The sequence below is a fragment of the Neofelis nebulosa genome, chromosome 15 (genome assembly GCF_028018385.1).
Source record: "Neofelis nebulosa isolate mNeoNeb1 chromosome 15, mNeoNeb1.pri, whole genome shotgun sequence".
Classification (NCBI taxonomy): Eukaryota; Metazoa; Chordata; class Mammalia; order Carnivora; family Felidae; genus Neofelis; species Neofelis nebulosa.
In genome coordinates, this window is record NC_080796.1 from 26,764,481 (window position 1) to 26,791,942 (window position 27,462).

Genomic DNA, 27,462 nt, shown 5'->3' on the forward strand with positions numbered 1-27,462 from the left:
TGCATTTATAGCGATTCCAGGACCTTCATAGCTGCTCCACAGTGACTTCCCTGCAGAAACAATGCACCGTGACCAGACATCTCACCTGTTCCTGCATGTTGGCCACTGGTCACTCCTAGGCAGCATCAGGTTCTGTCACTCCTTGAGATTCATCCTGAGTGAAAGATTGGCTACTTAAGTAAAAATGCTGTGGATTAGAGCAATAGTTCCTTATAAAATAGTCACGGTAAACATCAAAATATCTTACAGGGTTGACTGCAAAGCACCACCAGAAGTGTTCTAAGTGACACCATTAGAACTGGTTTGACTCGACTCCTTACCTCTGGGTGTGCACAGGGCCAGCTGCGGCTCTTTGGGCACCAGAATGATCCTTTTGGGTGGCACACAGGTTGCCGTCTTCAGATACACTCTCCAGGTATTCCTCACCACCCCCCGTGGGACACCCCTAATGCTGCGCTCTGGAACTTCTAGTCGGCTCTGGTGTCCAGGGTGACCCCCTTCACCAGTCTCTGGAAAGGCAACATGGGGATCAGAGGCCTGTGGCTTGTGGTACCCCAGTCTCCCACAGCACATGGGTTCCAGCCTGTACAGATGCGGCCACGGATGTAGGCAGAGGACACAGAAGTTGCTCCGGGACTAGAAGTACAAAGGCCAGGCTGGGCACAGGGCATATTAGGTGACAATTTACCACTGCTGTGTTAAATGAACCATGTTCTTCGACTGCAAAGTGTCTGAATCTGCCACAGCCTCGAATTCCCTAGCTCCATAGTAACCAAGTTAGGGAAAAGCCTATATAGTACCCAAGTTAAGGGAAAAGCCACCACCAAGAAATCCCCGGAAGAATCTACTATGGCATAGACCTCTTCATAGCCACCAGCCAGGAGACAATGTGTTATGCCTCCTTTTCTTGGTCTCTTTTTCTTTGCCTGTTGCACATCTACCCCACTCTGGGTTCTGTGAAGCTCAAACTTGTGTTTGCATGGGATGGACCTTGAAAGCACTGGATGGACCTTGAGGGCATTTGCTAAGTGAAGTAAGTCAGACAGACAAAGACAAATACAGTATGATCTCACTTGTATGCGGAATCTAAAGCAAAACCAGAAACAAAAAACCGAGCCCCTAGACACAGAGAACGAACTGGTGGTTGCCAAAGGCAGAGGTGAAATGGGTGAAAATGGTCCAAAGGCACAAGCTTCCAGGTAGAAAATAAATAAGTCATGGGGATGTAATGTGATGATAGTTAATAACACTATATAGTATATTTGAAAGTTGTAACTATGTGGGGTGATGGATGCTAACTAGATTTACTATGGTGATCATTTTCCAATATATACAAATATCAGATCATTTTGCTTTATACCTGATGCTAGTATAGTGTTATCTGTCAATTATATCTCAATTTTAAAGACTTTTATTTGCCTCGGGATCACCTGGGGTGCTTTTTAAATTTTTTTTTTTATGTTTATTTATTTTTGAGAGAGAGGCAGAGCATGAACAGGGGAGGGGCAGAGAGAGAGGGAGACACAGAATCCGAAACAGGCTCCAGGCTCCGAGCTGTCAGCACAGAGCCCGACGCGGGGCTCAAACTCACAAACCGTGAGATCATGACCTGAGCCGAAGTCGGACGCTTAACCGACTGAGCCACCCAGGCGCTTAAAATTTTTTTACTTTTATTTAAAAAAATTTTTTTTTTACATTTATTTATTTTTGAGAGACAGAGAGACAGAGCACAAGTGGGGAGGGGCAGAGAGAGAAGGAGAAAGAACCCGAAGCAGGCTCCAGGCTCCAAGCTGTCAGCACAGAGCCCGATGCGGGGCTCAAACTCACAAACTGCGAGATCATGACCTGAGCCAAAGTTGGACGCTCAACCAACTGAGCCACCAGGAGCCCCTGGGGTGCTTTTTTAAAATTCAGATTCTTGGGGTCACCCCTGCCTCAACCGTTTAGGTTGAGTGCTTCCAGGGTAGGACCGGGAACAACAGGCTCCACACGTGAATCTGATGACCATGGATGGGTTTTCTTTAAAAGGCCCTGAGTAGTAACTTTTGTCCTTTTCTCTTTCCACTTTTTTTTTCATTTTGTTAATGTTTATTTATTTTTGAGAGAGACAGAGCATGAGTTGGGGAGTGGGAGAGAGAGGGGGAGACACAGAATCCCAAGCAGGCGGCAGGCTCTGAGCTGTCAGCACAGAGCCCAACATTGGGCTTGAACTCACGAACCATAATCGTGACCTGGACCGAAGTCGGACACCCAATCGACTAGGACCCAGGCACCCCATCTTTCCACTTTAAATAGTCTCCCTTTCCCCTTGCTTTAATTACTGTCAAGTTTTTGTCATTATCTGTAGAGCTAATGACTTCCAAGTCTATACATCTATAGCCCTCATCTTCCTCTTGAATGCTAGGTTTAAAATTCCATCGGCCTGCACGTATTTCTCCCTCGATGCACTGTAGATACTTCCAAAACCCTTCCAAAATATAATTGTGACCAGTTATTTCTTCCCAAGACATTTGAAATTGAAGGCCACTCTTTGAGGACCATTTAGGTAACAAAAGGCTAGCGTCAGCTAAGATGTGGAATCCACTCAGGGTAAAGAAAAATTTAAGTGTTCACATTTCTTATAAAGTTAAAAACAAATGTTTCCAATGGCTGAATAACCTCTAACACCAAGACGAGAAGGCAGTTTGTTCCCACAATCTGTGAATTCAGGACTTGTGTCTTCTCTTCTGCTGAAGCCAGGAACGGATATTCCAGTATTTCATCATCACTTAGTGAATTTTTGCCTCGGTTCCCCAAGACAAAGCTAGCTGTGTGCGGGTGGACTTTGACAACTGTGGGTACCTGCTATCTGTTGATCTGGTTCTCTATTGCTTTTCACATGACAGTGGTGAAAATTCTGAATTATTATATCCTGACTATGCATTCAAATCCTCAGAAACCTGCTCAGTTTATGTCAAGAGTTAGAGTTCATTGTAAGGCTACATACAGTGCAGCATGAGGAAAACAGGGACAGTGCCGCCGAGGGGAACTTCAGAACACAGCGACAGTTCTGGTCATAATGGCTCTCACATGCTGACAGCTGACATGGGCCAGACAGCGCTGAGCGCTGCCTGTCCCCACTTATTTAGTCTTCCCAATAGTTTATAAGAAGCACCATCGTAGGGGCACCAGGGTGGCTCAGTCCGTTGAGCATCTGACTTCGGCTCAGGTCATGATCTCGAGGTTTGTGAGTTCGAGCCCCACATGGGGATCTCTGCTGTCGGCACAGAACCCACTTCAGATCCTCTGTCCCCATCTCTCTCTGCCCCTCCCCTGCTCATGCTCTCTCTCTCTCTCTCTCTGAAAAATAAATATTAAAAAAAAAAAAGTGCTGTCCTTGTCCCTGCCTTACATGTGGCAAACAGAGGTACAGAGCAGTAAAGGAGTGCTTTCAGCCTCCCTGGCTCAGAGTCCATGTTCTTCCCTGAGGCGCGAGGCACAGTTGTGCCTGGAGACAGACCCTGTGGAGCTTCTCTGTGGCGGTTGCTCAGTGACTCTGTGGTTGGCGTCTCCTTCTCTTGCTGCTCTTGCTGCTGCCAGCTGACTCCGTGTCCCCTCCCTCAGGATTTTCATTCATCCTCTCGGCATGTGTACTCCGGGAGCAGTTCCACTGGTGGTGGTGGGCAGGGTATATTTGCCAAGTGCCGGGACAGCATTGTTAGCCCTTGGTGGGGTGTGTGAAAGCTGTGGCGTCCTCGGAGCAGATAGAAATGCAGAGACGTCACCACGGTATGACAAAGCAGAGAAAACGGCAAGCCAGGGGACAGAAAAGTAGTGAAATCAAATACTTTCCTATAGCCCTGAGTTCGGAAGGCACGAGGGCCGTTCCCTGGGGGCTCCAGGAACCAACTGAGGAGAAATTTGAAGGGGCTGAAAATATTGTAGGCAGGAGAGAGTGGGAGAACCAGAGATATGTTGCTTTTTTAAATGTTTATGTATTTTTGAGACAGAGAGAGACGGAGCATGAGCAGAGGAGGGGCAGAGAGAGAGGGAGACACAGAATCCGAAACAGGCTCCAGGCTCTGAGCGGTCAGCACAGAGCCCGATGTGGGGCTCGAACTTACAGACCGCGAGATCATGACCTGAGCCGAGGTCGGACTCCCAACCGACTGAGCCAGCCAGATGCCCCGAGATATGTTTTTTTTTTTTTTTTTTTTTTTTTTACTTTATATATACGGGGCAACTTTAGAAACAGCCATTTATTATTTGGATTAAATGTATGATTTGTTCTGTGATACAGAAAAAATATGGAACGCTTCACGAATTTGCGTGTCATCCTTGCGCAGGGGCCATGCTAATCTCTGTATCCCTCCAATTTTAGTATATGTGCTGCCGAAGCGAGCACGAGATATGTTGCTTTTGACTATTATCTTATTCTCTTTTTCCTCTCCAGGCTGGTATAGGCTGGGGAAACATGGATTATGTGTTTGCAGCTCTCGCAAAATACAGCCTGATAGCCTGTTCCTTTCCTAATGTCGATGTTCACAGTGTGTTGATTTGATTTAAGCAAATTGCCCTTTCCTTTTCACATCAAGACCGAGGCTCAAAATGGCACCAGCTCCTCCGCAAAGCACTCTCCTCTCACCCTGCAGATCCACCACGACCCTACTGTGTGTCAGGCACTGTCCTAGGCGCAGAGGACATGGCAATTAATGAAAGGCACAAGACCCTGCCGGGTTAAAACATACCCCGCAAGTGCCAAGGGGCGTTGGGGAGCATCTAGTCCACTCCGCACCCACTCTGACCACCCCTCAGCCGGCCTCTGCTTCCCATTTCCAACAATGCCCGTTCTACCAGCGATGAGCTCTATCGCTCAGAAAGCTCTTGCCTACTGGAGTAACAATCCGTTTTCCGGCTACATCTATCTATTGGCCTGAGTTTCATTCTCCGGAGCTAGGCAAAATAAATTCCCTTTTATTGGATAGCCCTTCAAATCCGGGTCTACAAACTCTCATTGTCACACGTGCTCTCTTCTCATCTCTCTGCCATCCTCCCCTTTTCTCACCAAGTGGGGGCAGACCCCCTTCCCTGGCTGTCCCCCTACCTTGCCTTACGGTCTCTCCGCCTCAGAGCCTGCCACATTTGGACTTCTTCAACTCACGCTTTATTTGTTCTTCGTGCTTAGGCCTTCCTTCTTTTCCCACGGCCTATCCTTAGCACCCGACTCTAAGTCTGTACTGTTTCAAACTCTGCATTTGTTTACTGTGCTAGTTTATTGCCATCCTGGGCAAATTGGGATTGGACAGACGGTGGTGAGTAGTGGTAGCAAGGTGGGGGCAAGTCAGCCCTTTCTTTTGGGTTTTGTTCTGTCGTTGGCTGGGTCTACTATCTCTTTACATTTAAATTATTACCATGCAGGATTATTGAAGAAACTAGGTCAGGGAGTTCATATACGGTTATTATTTTGATCACTAAAATAGCATTGAATAAAACATGTCTACCAACAAGTCTCTATACGGACGAGAAAGAAGCAGATTGTGTAAATGAATGAATGGATGGGATGTTTTCTTGCATAATTCTTACTTTGTTTTTTCTTGTTGTTGTTGTTGTTGTTGTTGGGTTTTTTTAGTGTTTTAGTTTTTTCCTACTCATGCCAGATAGGTAAGTAACATGGACGGTTTTTCAAATCAAAATAACTAAGTTTCGGTCATTACAATTGCTAGTTTACTTACATTAAATAAATATATAATCCCACCACACTGCACAGCATAATTAGCAAGTATTTATGCTGTTCAATCCATGACCCAGTTTCCTGAAGACATCTGTTTTCTAAAAGGATCTTTCTCAAAATTCAGATGAAAAGACGCTACTCAAGTAGGATTGCCAGATAAAATACGGGGCACTCAGCTAAATTCGAATTTCAGATTCTATTTTTTAGTATAGGTCCGTCTCAGATATCACATGGGGTAGTCTTATACTAAAATGTTGTTAATTGTTTATTTGAAATTGAAATTTATTTTAGCATGTTGTATTTTTCTTTCTCCCTTTTCTCTTTTTTTCCTCCTAAGTCTGACAACCCTACACCTGAGACATAAACCTTAGACGTTCATCCCAATGCCCATCTTCCACCAGTAACCTCCCTCTTCCCCATCCTCTTTCCCATTTTATTTTTCTTTCTTCCCTTTTAGATAAAGCACTCAGATTTCAGTTCTCCCAGGTATAATGGCCTCATTTCGATTCCACGTTGTTGTATTTTTCCCCCTTTGACAATATGTAACAGGTGTGTAGCCTTGTTGATTTCTACTGTGGGATAAAAAAAATATGCATAGGATAAACTGTTGGAGAAATTGGCTTAAGCAGCTTCTCAGCTGATGACTAATAGTTTAACAGTTGCAAACAGGTGAAACCAGTCTCACTGTTCAAATGTTGCAAACTCCGGGGTCAATCTGGGTGGAGATCTGTGGCAGTAAAACATAATTCCTTGTCAACAGAAATGTGTTTGCTGAATGTTATCTGCAGGCATCTAAAGGCCTTGTGTATTTAACACGTTTTTTCTTTTCACCTGAGAACTGGATTCATTTCCTTTTTTTAAAATAACTCTAGACTCTATTTCCCTTCCACCCCATAAGCTCTTGAGACCATCAAGATGGTTGTCAGAGAACACTGCATGCATTGACTTCTCTGAGGGCTCCAGGCCATCCCATACCTCAAAAGCCTTTGTCTTTACTCCGCGGGGAAGTTCAGAGCTGGGAAGTGTGGCATAACCACCACCTCTCAGCTAGCACGGAGGAGTCATTCGTGCTGTTGTCCTGCCCGTGGGGCTGATTCATTCGTTGTTGTGTATGGGTCTGAGCAGACAAATGTGTCAAATTACAAATAAAGGGGGAAAAGACATTTCATTCTACTTTTTAATTGAAGTATAGTTAACAGAATGTTACATTACTTATATTACATTACTTCTTGAGTCGACAGTTCTGTGTATTACTCAATGCTCACCATTATAAGCATAGTCCCTATCTTTCACCGTACAACACATTTTCATCTTTCAAAGTTATTACAATATTATTGATTATATTCCCAGGATTGCTGACTATGTTGTACTTTTCATCATCATGACTTATTTTATAACTGGAAGTTTGTCTCTATCTCTTATTCCCCTCTATCTATTCTGCCCTTCCTCCTGCCCACCTCCTCTCTAGCAACTACCAGTTCGTTCCCTGTATTTAAGAGTCTGGTTTTTGTTTGTTTGTTCATTTGTTTAGTTTTGTTAGATTCCACACATAAGTATTTCTACACATATGGTATTTGTCTTTCTCTGACTTGCTTCACTCAGCATAATACCCTCTGGCTCCATCCACGTTGTCCCAAATGGCAAGATCTCATTCTTTTTTATGGCAGAGTAATATTCCATTCTACAAACATGACACATCTTTATCCATTCATCTGTCGATGGGCTTCGGCTGCTTCCATAGCTTGGCTACTGTAAATAATGTTGCAGCAAATGTAAGGGTGCACATATCTTTTCAAATTACTGTTTTTGTTTTCTTTGTGTAAATGCCCAGTAGGAAAATTACTGGATTGTATGGTGTTTCTGTTTTTAATTTTTTCAGGAACCTCCACACCATTTTCCACAGTGGTTGCACCCATTTACATTCCCACGAACAGTGCACCAGCGTTCTCTTTTTTTCCACATCTTTGCTAACACTTGTTATTTCTTGTCCTTTTGCTATAGGCATTCTGACTAATGTGACATGATCTCTCATTGTGATTTTGATTTGCATTTCCCTGATGATGAGTGATGTTGAGCATCTTCTCATGTGTCTGTTGGCCATCTGGATGTCTTCTTTGGAAAAATGTCCATTCCGGTCCTCTGTCCATTTTTCAATTTTTTTTTTTTTTTGGTGTTGAATTGTGTAAGTTCTTTATGAATTTTGGATATTAACCCCTTATTGAATAAATCATTTGCAAATATCTTCTCCCATTCAGTAGATTGCCTTGTCATTTTGTTGATGGTTTCCCTAGCTGTGCAAAAGCATTTTTTATTTTGGTGTAGTCCTAATAGCTTGCTTTTGCCTTTGTCTCCCTTGCCTAAGGAAACATATCCATAAATACGTTGCCAAAGGTGATGTCCAAGGGTTTCCTGCCTATGCTTTCTTTAAGGAGTTTTATGATTTCAGGTCTCACATGCACGTCTTTAATCCATTTTGAGTTTATTTTGTGTGTGGTGCAAGAAAGTGGTCTGGCTTCACCAGTTTCACTGTTTCGCGAGTGGCTGAAAGACATTTTTCTTGTTGAGAGTAGCCTGAGTTGAGTAGTCTCAGTGGCCTGAGACTTTAAATTGTTAAATAATTATTGTCAACACGTTAGACAATGAAAGCTGATTCAATGTACAATTATGTGCTTTACCTCTCTGGAAATGATAAACTATGCAGGAAGCTGTTAGCTATATTTAACAAAATACTACTCCGAACAGTTTATGAGACTCAAATTAAACATGGATTCTTGGAGATGTTAAAATTAAATGATTCAGTAGAGTAAATATATTTTTTTAAGGTTATTTATTTATTTTGACAGAGATAGCGAGCAAGGGAAGGGCAGAGAGAGGGAGAGACAGAATCCCAAGCAGGCTCAGCACAGAGCCTGACGCAGGGCTCACACTCACAAACCCTGAGATCATGACCTGAGCTGAGGGCAAGAGTCAGACACTCAGGGGCACCCGGGTGGCTCAGTCGGCTAAGTGTTCAACTCTTGGTTTCGGCTCAGGTCATGATTTCTCAGTTTCGTGAGTTTGAGCCCCATGTTGGGCTCTGCGCTGGCAGTGTGGAGATTCTCTCTCTCCCTCTCTCTCTGACCCTCCTCACTTGCACTGCCTCTGTCTCTCTCAAAATAAATAAATCAACTTAAAAAAAAAAAAAAAAAGGTCATTCAACTGAGTGAGCCACTCAGGCGCCCCCCGTAGAGCAAATATTAAGATATCCATGAGCTCAAAGAACAAACTTGAGATCTCATGAAACTTAGGTTTCAAGATTTCATCTGTATTAAAATGTCCCAGAGACCTTCCTAAATACAGACTGTTCTTGGGTCACAGTCACAGAGATTGTGCTTCACCACGTTGTGTAGCACAGTTGTTAAGAGCATGGGTTCAAGGGGTGCCTGGGTGGCTCAGTTGGTTAAGTGTCCAGCTTCGGCCCAGGTCATGATCTCACACTTCGTGAGTTCGAGCCTGCTTCATATTCTGTGTCTCCCTCTCTCTGCCCCTCCCCTGCTCATGTGCTCTCCCTCTCTCTCTCTCTCAAAAATGAATGAACTTCTTTAAAAAATTAAAATACCTTTAAAAAAAAAAGAGCATGGATTCAGGATCCAGACTAATCTGCAATTTTATTTACCTATGAAACTCTCTCATTCCTCAGTTTCCCCATCTGTAAAATGGGAACAATATTGCCTATTGCATGGAGTTGCTGAGAGGATTAAGAGTTACTATGGGTAAAGCACTTAGTAGACAACCTGTAGATGTTAGCAATATTTTAAAACACCAGGCGGCTGCCATCCTGCCGTTCCTCAACCCACGCTTTCCTGAACGCTGCAGTGTGGACTGAGGCTAGCTACTGACTCAGTTTGGGCTGTGCATAAATTAGTTAGCCTGTCTGTGCATCAGTTCACTGCCAGTAAAATAAGTCTGAGAATTCTCAACTAACTCACAGATTCAGTCCTTGAGAAAGGAAGCAGCTACATTTTCCCCCCTGGCCTGGCAGTATTCACTCTGCTCTGTAAGTTTGGAACAGTAAGAAAAATACGTGGTAAACAAGGGCTGTGCCAGGACTGAAGACATGAGCAAAACACTGTGGACCTTTACCCTCACTCTCGTGGAGAGACACGAGCAGTCACAAGAAGTTGCAATCTTGATGAACGCAACGAGTCCAGCACACGGGACACTATTAGCATAACACAGAGTACCACGGATGTGTTTGGATACATGGAGAATCTCAGTGGCCACGAGTTCAGTCTCCTTTCTGGAACCTTCTTCCTGACCTCCAATTGGTGGTGGGGCCCAGGGCTCTGGCCTTTTCTAATCTACCCTCTCTTCTCAGGTGATCTTGCCTAGGCCCTTGGCTTTTTGTAGCTCTAGCCTGACCTCTTGTTGGGTTTCAGACTTTTATATACCCAACTACCTACTCAACGTCTACACGTGTATGCCTAAAATGATCTTAAACTTCACATGTCTAAAAATGAACTCTCATTTCCAAACCCGTCAGCTCCCCTACCCACACAAATCTGTATTCACTTCCTCCCCCAAGCTTTCCCAAGTATCAGACTTAGCACTAAGAGGTCACCCTTGATTGTTCTCGCCCTCAAAACCCTACAGTTTCTCACTCTGCCTTCTCTCAATCCTTATTTCCTTCTGCACTCTGCTTCACGTGAGCCTTCCTATTGTTCTAGAACATTCCTGGCTCCAAAATCTCACTTCCTTTTCTCTGTACCAGGAGCACTCTGCTCTTGGTTTGGCTCATGGCTGATTTCTCCTCATAATTCAAGTTTCTGCTCAAATAGCAAACGTCTCCTCTTCAAAGAGGTCTTCCCTGATTACAGTAAGGAAAACAGCCTCTACTCACATAGCCATGCTCCAGCCCTTACCCAGCCTTTTCTCTCTCCCTCACAGCACCTGTCCCAGTCTGAAGCTATGTTACTTATTTATTTATTTGCTTACTGTCTGTCTCCCACACTAGAATAAAAAACTCCAAGACAGCAAAGACTTGTCTAATTCACCATGGTGCCCTGAGTTCTAGAATGGTGATAATTCAATAGTGGGTTCTTAGTATATATTTATTGCAAAAATAAGTGAATGAATGATGAATGAATATCAATGGCTAGCAATAACAGGGTTTTGGGAACCAGAAGCATAATGAGTATTAGAACACTGGAAAAACAGATTCTGTTTGGGTTTTGAAGGGCTAGAAGAATTTATATAGGTGAAAAAAGAAGAAAGGGGTCAGCAGGCGGGGAATTAGCCCAAACGAAGTCCAGACTTGGCCACAGTACTCATGGGAAAATACAGAGAAACTGACCTAAGAGAGGCAGAGAGCAAATGACAGATGCAAATGGAGGCTGAGGCTGCATGGGTAGGAGAGGGTGAGACCAGGGCAAATGTTGGATGTGTTGCATAGAGAGGTTATTTGGTGGTGACATGACTTCTTCCAAGGGGCTGGCAAGTTGTCAGTGATGAATGTGGCCTCATGTAGTGCTTGAGAAGGGGAATAAAGGAGAGGTTTGTCACCAGTAAGACACTCAGACAAAGCCTCGGGAAAAAATAAAGGCTTCTACAACGAGCTTTCCCCCATAGCCTACGTAAAAATCCCAGGAAGAAGACCCTTTGCCCTTGGGATGTGTCCCAGAAACTAAGAGGTCATGGCAGAATCTGAGAATCTGTCCCACCAGGAAGACCTCACATACTCAGTGGTCAGGGAGTCATTTATTATTGCTATAAAATCCAGGAAGTATTGGATCTTGTGTGAAGGCAGGGGGATGAGAGGGTTTCTGAAAACACATTGGAGATACTGTTGGGAAAATGTCAGGTTTTTAATAACTGAAAAAATGACCACAGCAGAATTTCCAGTGAATCCCTTCCTACTTTCACTGTAACTGCCTTAAGAACAGTGTCTGTTGTGATTTAAATTAATGCTTTGCAGCCTGGCCCTAAAGATGCACACACTGACCTTTTGAGAAATCATATTTATTCCAGATGTTGCTTCTTGTAACAGCGGTGGAGAGTTGATTTCCTGTGACAAAAAGTTGGAAACGACCTAGATAAGTACAGCAAAACCCAAAGGACCCAGTCATTTTTCTAATAGGATCAGGCGACTAATTAGATGGTAACACCTGTTACAGTTCCCCACCTTCCACCTCCCCTAAAGATGAGAAAGGCACATTCTGTAGCTCCAAAGCAACACTTTGAAGGATGCTTCAGCACTCACTTTATCTGCAAGCCTATAACTGGGGCATTTAGTGCACTTGAAAAAAAAATCCCTCGGGGCGCCTGGGTGGCTCAGTCGGTTGGGCGTCCAACTTCAGCTCAGGTCACAATCTTGTGGTCCGTGAGTTCAAGCCCCGCGTCGGGCTCTGGGCTGATGGCTCAGAGCCTGGAGCCTGTTTCAGATTCTGTGTCTCCCTCTCTCTGCCCCTCCCCCGTTCATGCTCTTTCTCTCTCTGTCTCAAAAATAAATAAACTTAAAAAAAAAATCCCTCCACTGTGCCTCTACTATGTCATACACCACAGCATCACCATGGGTGGGAGGGACAATGAGCCTGTGCCACCTCTTTCTGGTTCAGCCTCAGTGTCCCCTGTGGTTTCTGAGGCACTATGAGGGTGAATTACATCCAGCGAGTGTTACATCACTGGGTAACCTCCATACACACCACCTCTCTGGTGTGTGCCTCACCTATCAGAGCTCGGTGAATCCTCACATGTGAAGGTGGGACAATCATCCCGGGTTACCTATTTAAAGAGTTGAACCTCAGAGAAAATTCCCCTTCATAGTGTGCTTATTTCAGGTAAGCAATATATTGACTTGGAGCTCCCATTACTGAGCTCCAAACTTTTGCATTAAGAATAGCTCTACCTAGAGGGCGCCTGGGGGGCTCAATCACTTAAGCATCCGACTTCGGCTCAGGTCATGATCTCGCAGGTCGTGAGCTCGAGCCCAATGACGGGCTCTGTGTTGACAGCTCAGAGCCTGGAGCCTACTTCGGATTCTGTGTCTCCCTCTCTCTCTGCCCCTACCCCACTCACACTCTCTGTCTCTGTCTCTCTCTCCAAAATAAATAAAACAGTTATTTTTTTAACTTGTTTTATTTTTTATTTTTTAAAATTTACATCCAAATTAGTTAGCATATAGTGCAACAGTGATTTCAGGAATAGATTCATTAGTGCTCCTTACCCATTAGGCCCATCCCCCTTCCCACAACCCCTCCAGTAACCCTCAGTTTGTTCTCCATATTTATGAGTCTCTTCTGTTTTGTCCCCCTCCCTGTTTTTATATTACTTTTGTTTCCCTTCCCTTATGTTCGTCTGTTTTGTCTCTTAAAGTCCTCATAGGAGTGAAATCATATGATTTTTGTCCTTCTCTGACTAATTTCACTTTGCATAATACCCTCTAGTTCTATCCATGTAGTTGCAAATGGCAAGATTTCATTCTTTTTGATTGCCAAGTAATGCTCCATTGTGTGTGTGTGTGTGTGTGTGTGTGTATATACACGCATATATGTGTGTATATATATATATATATATATATATATATATATATACAATAGCCATACTTTGGCTATTGTTGATAGTGCTGCTATAAACATGGGGGTGCATGTGTCCCTTCGAAACAGCACACCTGTATCCCTTGGATAAATGCCTAGTAGTGCAATTGCTGGGTCGTAGGGTAGTTCTATTTTTCGTTTTTTGAGGAACCTTTTCCAGAGTGGCTGCACCAGCTTGCATTCCCAAAAAATAAATAAAACATTTAAAAAATTAAAAAAAAAAAGAATAGCTCTACCTAGTCACAAAGAGGTGTAAGCCTTTGAAACAAAATTGCCAAATGATTTAGAAATGGCTAGCTCTCACTTATGTCAAGCAAAACATGAACATACACAGGAACAAAGAAAAAAAATTCCTTTCCTCCTCCAGACAGGGGCCACATCTTCTTTGCTACTCTGTCCTCAGTGGCCAGAATAGGAAGAAAATCAAGATAGTTCTATGGGGGACAATGTATACAGTGACTTTATGTCCTTGTATTGTAGAGTCTGGACTGGAAGTTCCCTTAAAAGTCACTCTGAGCCAGGCCCCCTGCTTCCAAGCAAGTTCACATCCAGAGTAAGCAGCAACAGATCTGGGCTATCTCCCTAAGGCCTAAATAGCAATACACATGGACAGTAAGAAGAACAAAAAGGGTTTGAAATAAAATAAACATGATCCACATTGCCTTCCTGCCTTTTCTAGTCTTTTCTTTTCCTTTTTGTTAAAAAACAGGGATCTGTTGGTGGGAGAATTTCTGGATGTTCCCATGAGCAGATGGCAATGTTCTCTTCTTCTAATGTTGTAGGAACCAGACAGAGAAGGGGCGACAGAAAAAGGAATGAACGAATCAGAATTAGACAAAGCATATCTGGCCAATGGGTTACCCTCTATTTCTAATGACTTTTGAAAACTTCAGTATCTGCAAGAATTTTTTAACGTTATCACTGATCTATCATTACAGTCCAAGGACAGATGAGTAAGAGACTTCATCCTCATCCATTCTTTCAACAAATGTGTGGTCAGTGCTGAGTGTATCAGGCTACGGGCTAGTCGATGGTTTCACAGAGATGAATGGAGACCGTCCTTGCTGTCATCCAGCTCATAATCAAGACAGCCAAGCAGCAATGACCAGGTGGCTTGATGAGTGCCGGGATGTTGGCATGCCCAGCATGATAGGGAAGACTTGAAGGGCAGTCAGAGAGGGTCATGAGACCAGGTACCACCAGAGCTGTGTCCAGAAAGAGGGGTGGGATGTAGACACACGTGAAGAAACAAAGCAATTTGAGGCAAGAGTAAAAGTCAGGAGTGAAAGACTCTAGCTCTCATGGCTGGGCATTAATTTGAAAGCACTGGGGAACCATCGATGTGTTTTCAACCAGGGACGAAAATATCATATTGGCATTTGGGGAAGATAATTTAGGCAGCAGTGTGATACACAGACTTGCGGAAGAATCAGAAAACAAGACTGGAGACAGGGAGACTAGTTAGGAAGGTATGGAAAGAAGTCAGGTAAGAAATTACTTAGGGTCTAACCAAGGAGCTCCAGTGAGGGTGGACAGGAGGAGACTGACTGGTCAACTGAATGTGAAGAAGTGGTGGAGAAGGAGAGACTGTAAAGAACTTCTGGGCTTCAAACTTGACTTACGAGGTAGATGTCAGATGTCATTAACCAATAGACAATGAAGGGAAAGATAATGGGGGGGGGGAGATGATATGGGCAATTTTGGATATGTTGAGTTTGAGATGTCTAACTGGCAGTTGGACAGCCCTGTTCTGAGCTCAGGAACAAGTTCAAGGTTAGAGATATGAATCAGCACATGGGTTATCACCAAAGCTGTAGGTTTCAGTTTAACTGGATCGGTGGCTTGCAGATGGTTTTCCTATAATCCACAGCAGAAATACGTTTCCTTTCATAGTCCTGTGCACATGTACATACACATAAAATTTCACTGGACAATATTTACCATTACTAAGAGTGATGAACTCTAATAATTGTCCTTTTTATTCCTTTTTTTTTTAAATGCACATCAGATGCATCCTAGTGGGTCACAAACTTTAGTTTTGCATTGTTCTGAACTGTACACTTCTTGTGGCAGGGACCACGTGTTAAGCAATTTAGATTCCCCATAACATCCATTATAGTGCCTTTTGCATAATGAATTTTGGTGGAAAAGAGAGAGAAAGGAGGGACAGAAAGAGGGAGGGAGGGAGATTTTCTGATAATCAATATTCTCCAACACTGCAATGACATCTTGTCCCCTCCAAGTCTCTGACACTTCTATGCATAGTTTCTATTTTTTGACAAATCAAGCATGAATGATAATGCCTGGGGTGAGATTGGATGGTTTGCTTTTTCTCCCCCACTGTACCCCCAGTACCAGCTCCCTAAACCACACAGAGTATTCCAGGCACAGTGTTTTATTTATTTTTTTTTAAGATTGGAAAAAAACTTCTTTTAATATTTATTTTTGAGAAAGACAGAGACAGAGCACAAGCGGGAGAGGAGCAGAGAGAGAAGGAGACACACAATCTGAATCAAGTTCCGGGCTCCGCAATGTCAGCACAGAGCGTGACGCGGGGCTCGAACCCACGAACCGCAAGATCATGACCGGGGCCAAAGTCCGATGTTTAACCCACTGAGCCACCCAGGCGCCTGGACAGGCCTACCCAAGCAGCGAGCTTCAATGTCACAGCTGAAGCTCTTTCTACGAAAAGATTGCCGAGCTCTGCACCACGTGACACCGAGCACAGCGGCCTGGACCGGAGGAAGACGTAGCAGAGGCAGCAGCCAAACTGCACAAGAGAAGAGGAGGAAGTCGAGGCCACGAGGGAACAGAAGCTCTGAGCAAGCTGAAGACCAGGAAGACAGGACAGGATGGAGAAATCAGTTGGTAGGCTCAGGAGCCGTTGAAGAAGCAGAGAGTAGTTGGGAACCTGTAACAGCAGAGCAGTACGAAAGGGCGCAGTGGCCAACTTGTGCTCAGAGGGACGAGATACCCGGTTGAGGTGTGGTGAATCCTGCGGCAGCTTCCGCTGCCCTGCTTGCATTTCAGGCTCTGCGAGGGCCAGCTTTTCATGATTCCTCTTTCTCCTCAAAGCCTCGTTGTCATAAATGGGTTTTCTCTCTTCCTTACTCTCCCATGGGTTTTTAAAACTCTTATGTTGGGGAAAAGTCGCAAGAGCGGCAGGGAGGACTCCCATAGTCTTTACCCAGAATCACCCATTTGAAACATGTTGCCGCATTTCCTTTGTCTCTAGTTTTTTGGGAAGCAATTGAGAATAGGATGCATATATCATATCCCTTTGCCTCTTAATACTTCCGTGTGCATTGCCTTAGAACAAGGATGTTTCCCTACATCATCACATTACAGGTATCAAATTCAGGAAGTTTTACATTGATGTAATACTTTAATACAATCCAAAGCCCATGAATGTCTCTATGCCAATGTTCTTAGCAGTGTATTCGCAATAGTCAAGAGGTAGAAACAACCCAAATGTCCATGAATAGGTGAATGGACAAACAAAATATGGTACACACATACAACGGAATGTTATTCAACCTTAGGAAGGAATGAAATTCGGATTTATATTATAATACGGATGAACCCTGAGGACATGTTAAACAAAATAAGCTGGTCACAGAAGGACAAATAAGTCTGTGATTCCACGTATATGAGTTAGGTAAAGTAGTCAGAACCACAGAGAAAGTAGAATGGTGGTTACCAGAGGCTGGGGGGAGGGGGAAATGAGCTATTGTTTAATGGAGACAGAATTTCTGTTGGAAAAGATGAAAACACTCTGGAAATGGATAGTGATGATGGTTGCACAGCATTGTGAATGTACTTTTTTTTTCTTTTTTTTTTTTTTAGATGTTAAAGGATTCAACATTTTATTTTTTTTAATATATGAAATGTATTGTCAAATTGGTTTCCATACAACACCCAGTGCTCATCCCAAAAGATGCCCTCTTCAATGCCCATCACCTACCCTCCCCTCCCTCCCACCCCCCATCAACCCTCAGTTTGTTCTCAGTTTTTAAGGGTCTCTTATGTTTTGGCTCCCTCCTTTTCTAACATTTTTTTTCCTTCCCCTCCCCCATGGGTTTTTGTTAAGTTTCTCAGGATCCACGTAAGAGTGAAACCGTATGGTATCTGTCTTTCTCTCTATGGCTTATTTCACTTAGCATCACACTCTCCAGTTCTATCCACGTTGCTACAAAGGGCCAGATTTCATTCTTTCTCATTGCCACGTAGTACTCCATTGTGTATATAAACCACAATTTCTTTATCCATGTGAATGTACTTAATGTCATTAAACTGTCCGCCTACAAATGGTTAAAATGGTAAATTTTATGTTATGTGTATTTTACTACATTTTTTTAAGACCCTGTTCAAATTCTATGAATTGTCCCAATAATGTCTTTTATATCATTTCCCCCTCCAGCCCTGGATCCAGTCCAGGATCATGCATTTCATGTATTGCATTCAATTATTATGTCTCCTCATGAGGGTAACCATTCACTCCCGCTCACCTGACTTTCTGGTCTTAGCGCTGAAACTCCCCCATCCCAGGAAATCACTCAGTCCTGCAAACAGGGATGGTCAGGAACCCCAATCCTTAGTCTCCTTTGATCTGCAGCAGTTCCTCAGCCTTTCTTCATCTTTCTTAACATTGTCATTTTTATTTTATTTGTTTATTCATTCATTCATTCATTCATTGAGGGGAGGTGTAAGTGAGCAAAGGGCAGACAGAGAAACATTTTAGAGGAAAGATCAGATGGCATCTTTGCACTTGACAAAAGCAAGCATTTCAGGATCCCATTTCCATTGTCATCACAGAGCACGATAAACCGCTTTCTCACTCCCTCCCTCCTTGGCCACTTCACGATTTTTAGGAGGAAGAATTTTCAAAATGCAAATATTTCCAGATAACTTCTTCTTTAAAAAAAAAAAATCATCGCATTACTAGGGAAGAAAGTATGCCTTTCTGTCTGAATTCTGCGCCTTGGCACTGATTCTCAAAGCGAAGACTGTTTTGTTGGGAAAAGTACACTATTAATGGGTAGCAGAAACCTTTGCCCTTTTTTGTTGACAGCCCTGACTGCCATCAGAGTTTTGTGTATATTTAGTAAATGATCAGTTCAAATTCTTTATTAATTGCCCAATCAGGTAACCAACAAACTCTCCAAAATCACTAGCAATCATGGGAGGCAGAGCTTTTGGGGAAGAGGTAGATGAGCAAAGTTCTCTGAGCTATTTGAAGGACACAAAAGCCTTCAGATGCTTAGAGCACTGTGACCTTGAATCTAACCACAGTGTTTATCATGGTCTAAACATGCCACACAGTCTCTTTATTTATTATGTTTTCTGTCTCTCTGTGCTAGAATGAAGAAATCCCCATAAAGCCAAGGATCTTTTGTTGTTGTTGTTCACTGATGGGGGTGCCTGCCCCCACCGTGTGCAATTAAGTTAAGATTTGTTGAATGGATGAAACTGCTCCTAAATATAATTAATGTAATTAATGCCCCTGACCTGTACACCTAAACTGGCTAAAACAGTAAGTGTTATGGTACGTATATTTTGCCACTCAAAGAAAAGTAAAAAGGGGCGCCTGGGTGGCTCAGTCGGTTGAGCGTCCGACTCTTGGTTTCGCCTCATTTCATGATCACAGGTTCATGGATCACGCTCCGTGTCTGGCTCTGTGCTAAGCGTGGATGCTTAAGATTCCCTCTCTCTCTCTCTCTCTCTCTCTCTCTCTCTGTCCCTCTTTCCTGCTCTCTCTCTCTCAAAAAATAAAGTTAAAAAAAAAAAGTCATCTGACATGGGTAATGCTGGATTGCTGCTGTATTTGAAATAATTTCAGTAGATCCGCTCCACTTAGGGAATCAGACCAGACCAGGTCCTCATCCCGGAACCAACAGAGGATCAGTTTCAAAGCCCCTTGACTCAAGTTTGAAGTTTTTCATTTTTTCTGAGGGGCTGGGGAGTATGAGAAATAGCAGCCCCTTTTAGTTTATAACCTTTCCTGCCATGCATTCTCCGGCCCTATACACCCTCACTCTCCTTCCCGCCAGCGATTGTTTTCCACAATTCTCACAAGGAAAGTCAGGAAAAAATACTAAGTTGCATTTTTCTGCCAGTGTTCCCGTCACCCCTCTTCAGCTGAGTACCTAGGCGCTGTGGCGAGAGGGAAGTTAAGAAACCGCCCCTTTGGATAGCGTTGCATTCTTTTCTGTTCTCGGATCCTCCTCCCAGAGAAGGGAAGAGTCCATTTTTGCCCACGATGTAATCTAACAAGCACAGGATCAAGAATTACAGCTCAGGGACATTCTGCGAAGTAGAATGAACGGGGGACGAGAGAGCTACATTAATCATCTGCACTGGGGAATTCTCTGCACTAGTGTTCACAAAATGCTTTCTGCTCTGCAGATAAATGTCTGGGCTCTAAAACAGAATGCACAAACGGCTCCTGGTAAAATCCACTATGGATCAAAGCTATTTTTTTCTTTGCCCTTCCAACTAGCTAGTTTGCTCTTTAAATATTTGAACCCTTTTGTACAAGTTGTGACCATGACACAAATTTAAATACGTGATGCTCTTTACCGATAGAGTCTGACTTGGAAAAGCCTCCACCCCAACCCTGACTCTTCTCTGATGTTTGGAAGGAAAAGAAAGATTTCAGAGGAATGTTAATACAAGTCTTCAAAAATATAATGTTATGAGGGGCGCCTGGGTGGCGCAGTCGGTTAAGCGTCCGACTTCAGCCAGGTCACGATCTCGCGGTCCGTGAGTTCGAGCCCCGCGTCAGGCTCTGGGCTGATGGCTCGGAGCCTGGAGCCTGTTTCCGATTCTGTGTCTCCCTCTCTCTCTGCCCCTCCCCCGTTCATGCTCTGTCTCTCTCTGTCCCAAAAATAAAAAAAAAATAAAAATAAAAAAAAACGTTGAAAAAGAAAAGGAAAAAAAGAAAAAAATATATAATGTTATGAATATATTGGGTGCTTAATTAAAAACACTATTCCATTGAATTTAACACCTAAATGATTGAACTAAGGAAATTGAGGAAATAGTAACAAACGAGATTTTGTAAAAGACAGTTATGATGTCTGCCATTATTCACAATCTTCTGTCTCCCGTGCAAATGTAGCTTCAAATGACGATGCCACTAACAGATATTGGACACCTACTTTGTACTATTTTAAGCATTTTTACACATTTTATCTCATTTAAATTACAGTCATATTTACGTCTACCTACATGGATTAGAAAATCACAGGGACCCCTGGGTGGCTCAGTTGGTTAAGCGTCTGACTCTTGGTTTCGGCTCAGGTTGTGGGCTCACAGTTTTGTGAGTTCGAGCCCCATATCAGGCTCTGGGCTGACAGCACAGAGCCTGCTTGAGATTCTCTCTCTTTCTCTCTCTCTCTCTGCCCCTCCCCTGCTCATGTTGTCTCTGTCTCTTTCAAAAATAAATAAACTTAAAAATTAAAAAAAAAGAAAATCACTAAAAAAAAGAAAAGGAAAAAAGAAAATCACTAAGTCTTCTTAGGCAAATGATTTGATTCTCAGCTAAGTAATTTACCCTCTCCACTCTCTTTTTCTCTTCTTTTTTGAAGTACAGGTATAAAAAGCCATTCTTACCGTATTGTAATACTACTGATTCTAAGACTCAAGACATTTTTTTCTGTATTCTAACAAATAGAAAAAAGTGTGCTCTATTGAAAGACTATACAGCTCATTATATCAAACTCTAAGCCAATATTTTAATAACTATATTTTATTATAACTATACATTTTAGTTAGAATGTCACTACTGTATTTAGTTTAATTGTATGTTTTGATTCTGAGTTGCAATACAAATGCTGGGTTTGAGCTAAAACTGTTATGGAAGTGGGCAGAAAGTTTGCAAAAGGAAGTCAGGATGAAACCTACCGATGAGATCAGGCTTTTAGAAGAATGGAATATTCAACTCACCTCCTCATTCCTAACAAGCTGAAGGCAACTTTTCCAATTTTCATTCTTGGTGAAAAGTGTCAATGAGCACAATGGCTTTATGTAAATGATTCCAGAACATACCCTTGATCAAAGTTAACAGTGTTTCATTGAGAATTTTCATTCCAGGCAAAACAATTTTGCAAAGAACATTTAGAATAAAGGTAACATTAGGATGCCTAGGTGGCTCAGTCAGTTAAGTGTCCAACTCTTGGTTTCAGCTTGGGTCATGATCTCATGGTTTGTGAGTTCAAGCCCCGCTTCGGGCTCCACACTGTCAGTGCAGAGCCTGCTTGGGATTCCCTGTTTCTCCCTCTCTCTCTGCCCCTCCCACTCACATTCTCTCTAAAAATAAATAAACTTTAAATCTATTTTAAAAATTAGGGTAACATTTTACAAAGTATCGTACTAAATAACGCACATAGGTCATTGCTATATGGCTGATTCGGTAATACAACCCCACGCAAAACTGTGCATATACTCCCTTATGTGTTACGGGACTATTATATTGTTGCAGTTCCCAACGCCGTGATCACAATAAATAGCGGTTGATAGAAGTTATTGACCCGTGCCTCTGAAGGTATAGATGAATAGGTCAATTTTAGGAGAAGATGGATGATCCTGTGTATATGGGCTGTAAGAAATATACATTTATCAGAGAATGTGGGACTGGAGCGTGACGGTATGAATTTCATGAATTCATTCTAACATGTATTAATTAAATGATCTTACAGAAGTTCATTTTCTTTTGTAAAACAGGGCTAAAAAATATTACTTGCCTTCTAGCAGTCTTATGGTATTTTGAGAATAAATGATAAGGAAATACATTTTCTTTTTTTTTAATGTTTCTTTTTGAGAGAGAGAGAGAGAGAGAGAGAGAGAGTATGGGAGGGGCAGAGAGAGAGGGAGACACAGAATCTGAAGCAGGCTCCAGGCTCTGAGCCATCAGCACAGAACCCAACACAGGACTCGAACTCACAAGCTGTGAGATCATGACCTGAGCCGAAGTCAGACACTTAAGCAGCTGAGCCACCCAGGTGCCCCAAAACACATTTTCTAAAGCTAAAATACCATAGGTATATTAGGTATAATAATTAATGCTTTTAGCAAGATTCCAATTTTGGTTTCCATTTACAATTTTTTAATTTAAAAATCAGTTTCCAAATACTCATTTTAAAAATGAGAGGGACCCCTGGGTGGCTCAGTCGGTTGAGTGTCTGACTTCGGCTCAGGTCACGATCTCGTGGCTTGTGGGTTCGAGCCCCACATCAGGCTCTGTGCTGACAGCTCAGAGCCTGGAGCCTGCTTCATATTCTGGTTCTCCCTCTCTTTCTCTCTCTCTGCCCTCTCCCACTCATTCTGTCTCTCTCTGTCTCTCAAAAATAAATAAAATAAACATTAAAAAAAATTTTTTTTAATGAGAAAGGGGGCGCCTGGGTGGCTCAGTCTGTTAAGCCTCTGACTTTGGCTCAGGTCACGATCTCACAGCTCATGAGTTCAAGCCCCGTGTCGGGCTCTGCGCTGACAGCTCAGAGCCTGGATCCTGCTTCGAATTCTGTGTCTCCCTCTCTCTCTGCCCCTAACTCATTTGCATTCTGTCTCTGTCTATCTCTAAAGTAAATAAACATTTTTTTTAAAAAAATGAGAAAAACAGATTATAAGGGAAAAAAGGAAAATCATCCATAGTCCTACTGTCCTTCTTCACCCTTAAGTCTTTGCTTAAATATCACAGTCTCAGTGAGGCTTTTCAGGACAGTGGGTTTAAAATTGCTGCAAATTGTTGTACCTCCACCTTGACACACAAACACAGGGCACTCAGTGTGTAGCATTTCAGGACATGTGATCTACTATTTAATTTACTTATTTGTGTATCGTCTGTATCCCTCCAGAGGAATTTGAGTTCCATGAGGACAAGTTTCCCTTTTCCTCATTTTTGTATTCCTCGTCCCTGTCCACTGTCAGCATAAATATTTGTTGAATGAATCAACAAATCTAAGCACAAGTCCTGGTAACATTTAGATGTGTTTCTTCTCCTGCGTTAAAATTTTTAATGCAGTGAGTTTTGTTATTTTTAACATAAAAAAAAGTAACATTTATTTAATGCCAGACACTGTGTTAAGAGTTTTACATACTTTTTTCATTTGATCTAGCAACAACACTCAGGGATATTATCCCTGGTTTACAGATAAGAAAATCAAAGTCTCAAAGTGTTAAGCAATGTGCCCAACATCTGGCTTCTAGGAAACTGAGTCTGACTTCAAATCAAAGCATGACTCTAAATTTTTTTTTTTTTAACGTTTATTTGTTTTTGAGACAGAGAGAGACAGAGCATGAACGGGGGAGGGGCAGAGAGAGAGGGAGACACAGAATTGGAAGCAGGCTCCAGGCTCTGAGCCATCAGCCCAGAGCCCGACGCGGGGCTCGACGGACCGCGAGATCGTGACCTGAGCTGAAGTCGCCGCTTAACTGACTGAGCCACCCAGGCTCCCCAAAGCATGACTCTAACGTTTGTTGTAATTTCACTGCATCAGTGTGTTTTCTGGTTGTACTCTTGCTATATATTTACTCATATGCATCTTTCTCCATTTAACTTTGTATCCAAAGTATTTCCTCATGTTGACACATTTCACTTCCTACTTTAATGGCTAAAGCTAACTGTATAAGACAGGATCATAATAGAGGGAGCAGCAGTATGTATTGGCTGAAGATCATAAATATCTATCATGTAAGTGTTTAGTTACGAACTTTCCTAAAAAAAAAATCATATTTAAGCTAACCTCTGCACTTTTGTCCGGAAGCCCCTCCCCACTCCTGTCTACCTACTCAAATATGTGTATTTGGGATTCTCAGACTCCGTCTAGCTGCTCAAGAGTGTTGTTGTTTAGTGGGGATTATTTATGAGAGAACACTGGATCGGCTCACAGATCTGAAGCTAAACAGTTAAGCCTTGGAAAGGATGTGTCAGCTGGACCTTGGGCGTCAGGACTCTCTTGCCTTCTCCGGCCTTTGAATCCCTGCCTGTTTGCATCATCCTCTCAAGCCAGCTTCCACAGCGGGAGAATAGCTGCCTTGGGTGCAAATCCTGCAGCTTTCTGACCAGTGGAAAGAGGAGTTCGGGTTTTAAAAATATGGGTAAAAAGACGCTGATTGACCTGGCTGGGACCTTGTGCCTATCCAGGGACGATCAGTGTGTGCAGAGGAATGGACAACAGTGATGGACTCAGTTTGGGCCCATGTGCTTTTCCTCTGAAGCACTTCACGATCAACAGCCCCACATGGTTGTAAACAGCAGTCCCCCAGAAATGTCTGTTCTGGACAGACAAAACACGGAATGCGCCTCTATGGGATCAGATCAAACCCTGCTTTTTTCCTTAACCACCTCGGGCCACATTCATTCATTATGAAAAAAGATTCATGGGGCAACTATCATGTGGTAGGCACTGCTAGGATCTGGAGATAGCCATCCATTCTTTCAGTCAGCCATCAAATGTTTATTCAGAGGCTCCTCTGCCTCTGCAGTGTGCTAAGTTGCTGGGAACACAACAGTGGGGAAGACAGGTCTCTGCTCTCTACCAGCTTATATCCCGTGGGCACAACCGTCAATAAACAGATAAAGGAAACAGTCGTGAGCTGTGAGAAGAAACGATCACGATGTCATAAGAGGATAATGAGGGTAGGCATGGGGAAGGGGGTGGGCTTAAGATGATGAAGGCTGGCCCCTCGGAAGAACCGATGGTAGAAAAAAAATCACCTGACCCCCCCCGTGTCCTCCTGCCAAATCCCTCCCATGCCTTAGCATAGGGGCTAAGCACACGAAGATTTGCTAAATTGAAAGGGAAACTAGGAAAATGAATATCTAGCTTAGTGTAAAGATAAAGGAATTTTTTTGTGGAAATTAAGACCTGCTGGCTGGAGAAGGTCATACTCCCATGTGAGTTTTGGAAAAAACACATCATTTACCAGTCATTAAGAAAAAATGTGTGACCATAGGAACTGCAAAGTTCACAAGGCTTCAATACACATTTCAAAACAAGCCTAAGAAATAACAATCAAATGTGTCATTGCTATACAACTCATTCAAAAACAAAGCCACAACAAAAGGGGAAAAAATAAGGCTGTTTTGCAGCCCATAAACCTAAGCACCAAAGAACTTAGAGTTTGGCTCCTCTGAAAATCAGATAGGCATGTTTACTTCTTTGTAATGATCTTTTCCTCTGAATAGATTTGTTTGTTTCTGAGAGTAACAAATACAGAAAGAAAATTAAAATTTTTATTTCAAGATTGCTCTGTACACATGCGTGATATTTAACCACATGGTGTCATGAACATGCTCTTTGTACACACACACACACACACACACACACACACACACACGTATACATGCTCATATATGTAAAGCCAGGGCTGTGTAGACAGGGGATACAATTACTCAGATACAACTAGTCCCAATTACTTATTAGCTGTGTGATTTTGAGCAAGTTACTTAACCTTTCCAGATCCCATTTTTTTCATTTGTGAAATGGAGATAATACTAACAACTTTGTAGGGTCGTTCTGAAATCTTCATAAATGAGTTGTGTATTGAGTGCTGAGCGGTATGTGGAATAGAGTAGGTGTTCAATAAATGGTATTTATTATTTTTTTAGAGTCAATATATTACTAGACTGGGACAAGACCCAATCTCATCTTGACTACTCTTGTATTCTATGAAAGAGCAAATTTAGTATATTTCATTTGTTTGCTAATGATTCTGATCACACTAGAAATATTAAATGACACCTCCTATTTCATTACTATATGAGGAACAGACACATCTGTGAAATACTTTGAGAAGGTTAAACAGTGTCTTTCTGTTCTTTCGACAATAGACCAGAACAGACAAGAGATACATTTAATTATTCGTGTGTAAATGGAAGAACTAACTAATATTCAGTCAAACCAGCCCTTTTAGAGGTCAGAGGGACCTTGGCCATCTCAGTGAATGCTGTTGCCTCCCCTGTATGTTCTGCTCACTTCCACATTTGTGGTCTGGGTCAAGGTGCTCTTTGACTGGACTGACCTTCACCTCCACTCAAGTAAATTCCATTTTTCTCCTTACCTCATTACTCATTCCATCTGCCATCACTGCACTAGTTTTAAGGGAAGCAGGGAGGGTGGGGGTGGGTGGGTGGGTTCACAGTTCTTTTGTTCCATTAACAAACAACATTTCCAGGGCACCTGGGTGGCTCAGTTGGTTAAGCATCCGATTCTTGATTTCAGCTCAGGTCACAGTTTCAGGGGATCACGGAGCCTGCTTGAGATACTCTCTCCCTCTCTCTCTGCCCCTCCCCCACTCACTCTCTCTCTTGAGTGCTCTCCGTCTCTCAGAATAAATAAATAAACTTAAAAAACAAGCGACATTTCCTTTTGAACGCCTTAAATCCTTATCACTCTTTTATAAGTACCTCCCCAAATCTCCTTTGAATCACTCCACCTCAAACACGGAGCACTTGTTACTTACGGTCAACTAGCCCGTGTCCTACCTAATTCAGAGGTCCTGTTTGAAGAGATGAGCAGCTAGAGTCTCCTGACTGACAGGTGTGAGATGGCTCTTTCCCATGGTCGCCTTCCTTGGACGAACTCCAGTTTCCCAATGAACCCTCTTACCAGGTTCCCAGGGAAAAACCCACCATTCTGGATGGTCACCGACCAGTGCACCGACCAGAGAGCCTCTCGGAAGCCTGGATTATTATGTCGGAATCTGAGGCTGCTTTAGGACTTTGAGCATTCCAATTCCAATGACTCTCACCGGGAAAATATCTGGTGATATTTAACCAAACCATTTACCAAAATATAGCACAGAACTGAACCCCCAGGACCCTGTAGGTGAAAAGAGAATTTCAGAATACAGTTTCTAAGAAGGACACCCTGCCATTTGCAACCACATGGATAGGCTTTGAGGGCATTGTGCTAAGTGAAATAAGCCAGAGGAAAATAAATGCTGCATGGGATCACTTATATGTGGAATCTAAATAAAAAGTCAGAAACAACAACAACAGCACAAAGAATATACTTTCTATTCCTTTCCTACAGAAAGGCTCACTCTCATCTGCTTTTGCTTTAGGTTTCAAGAACAGAATCACCAACTCGTTTCTTAGTGCAATTTTGTCATATATATTTAACAAACTGCAGGTTTTCAAATACAATTACTCTACATAAATATGGTATAAGAAATAGC

The 27,462-nt window shown here is 42.7% G+C and overlaps 1 long non-coding RNA gene and 1 other non-coding gene across 2 annotated transcripts; both read right to left on the bottom strand.

Moving 5' to 3' along the window:
• LOC131495859 (uncharacterized) lies at positions 1 to 26,927 on the bottom strand. The gene is made up of 3 exons (XR_009254164.1): positions 26,768 to 26,927; positions 11,691 to 11,753; positions 1 to 154 (listed from the first exon to the last, which is right to left on the bottom strand). It is a non-coding gene; the product is annotated as an uncharacterized LOC131495859 (long non-coding RNA).
• LOC131496698 (U6 spliceosomal RNA) lies at positions 4,281 to 4,384 on the bottom strand. Its single transcript, XR_009254626.1, has one exon. It is a non-coding gene; the product is annotated as a U6 spliceosomal RNA (small nuclear RNA).
• Positions 26,928 to 27,462: the final 535 nt, after the last annotated feature.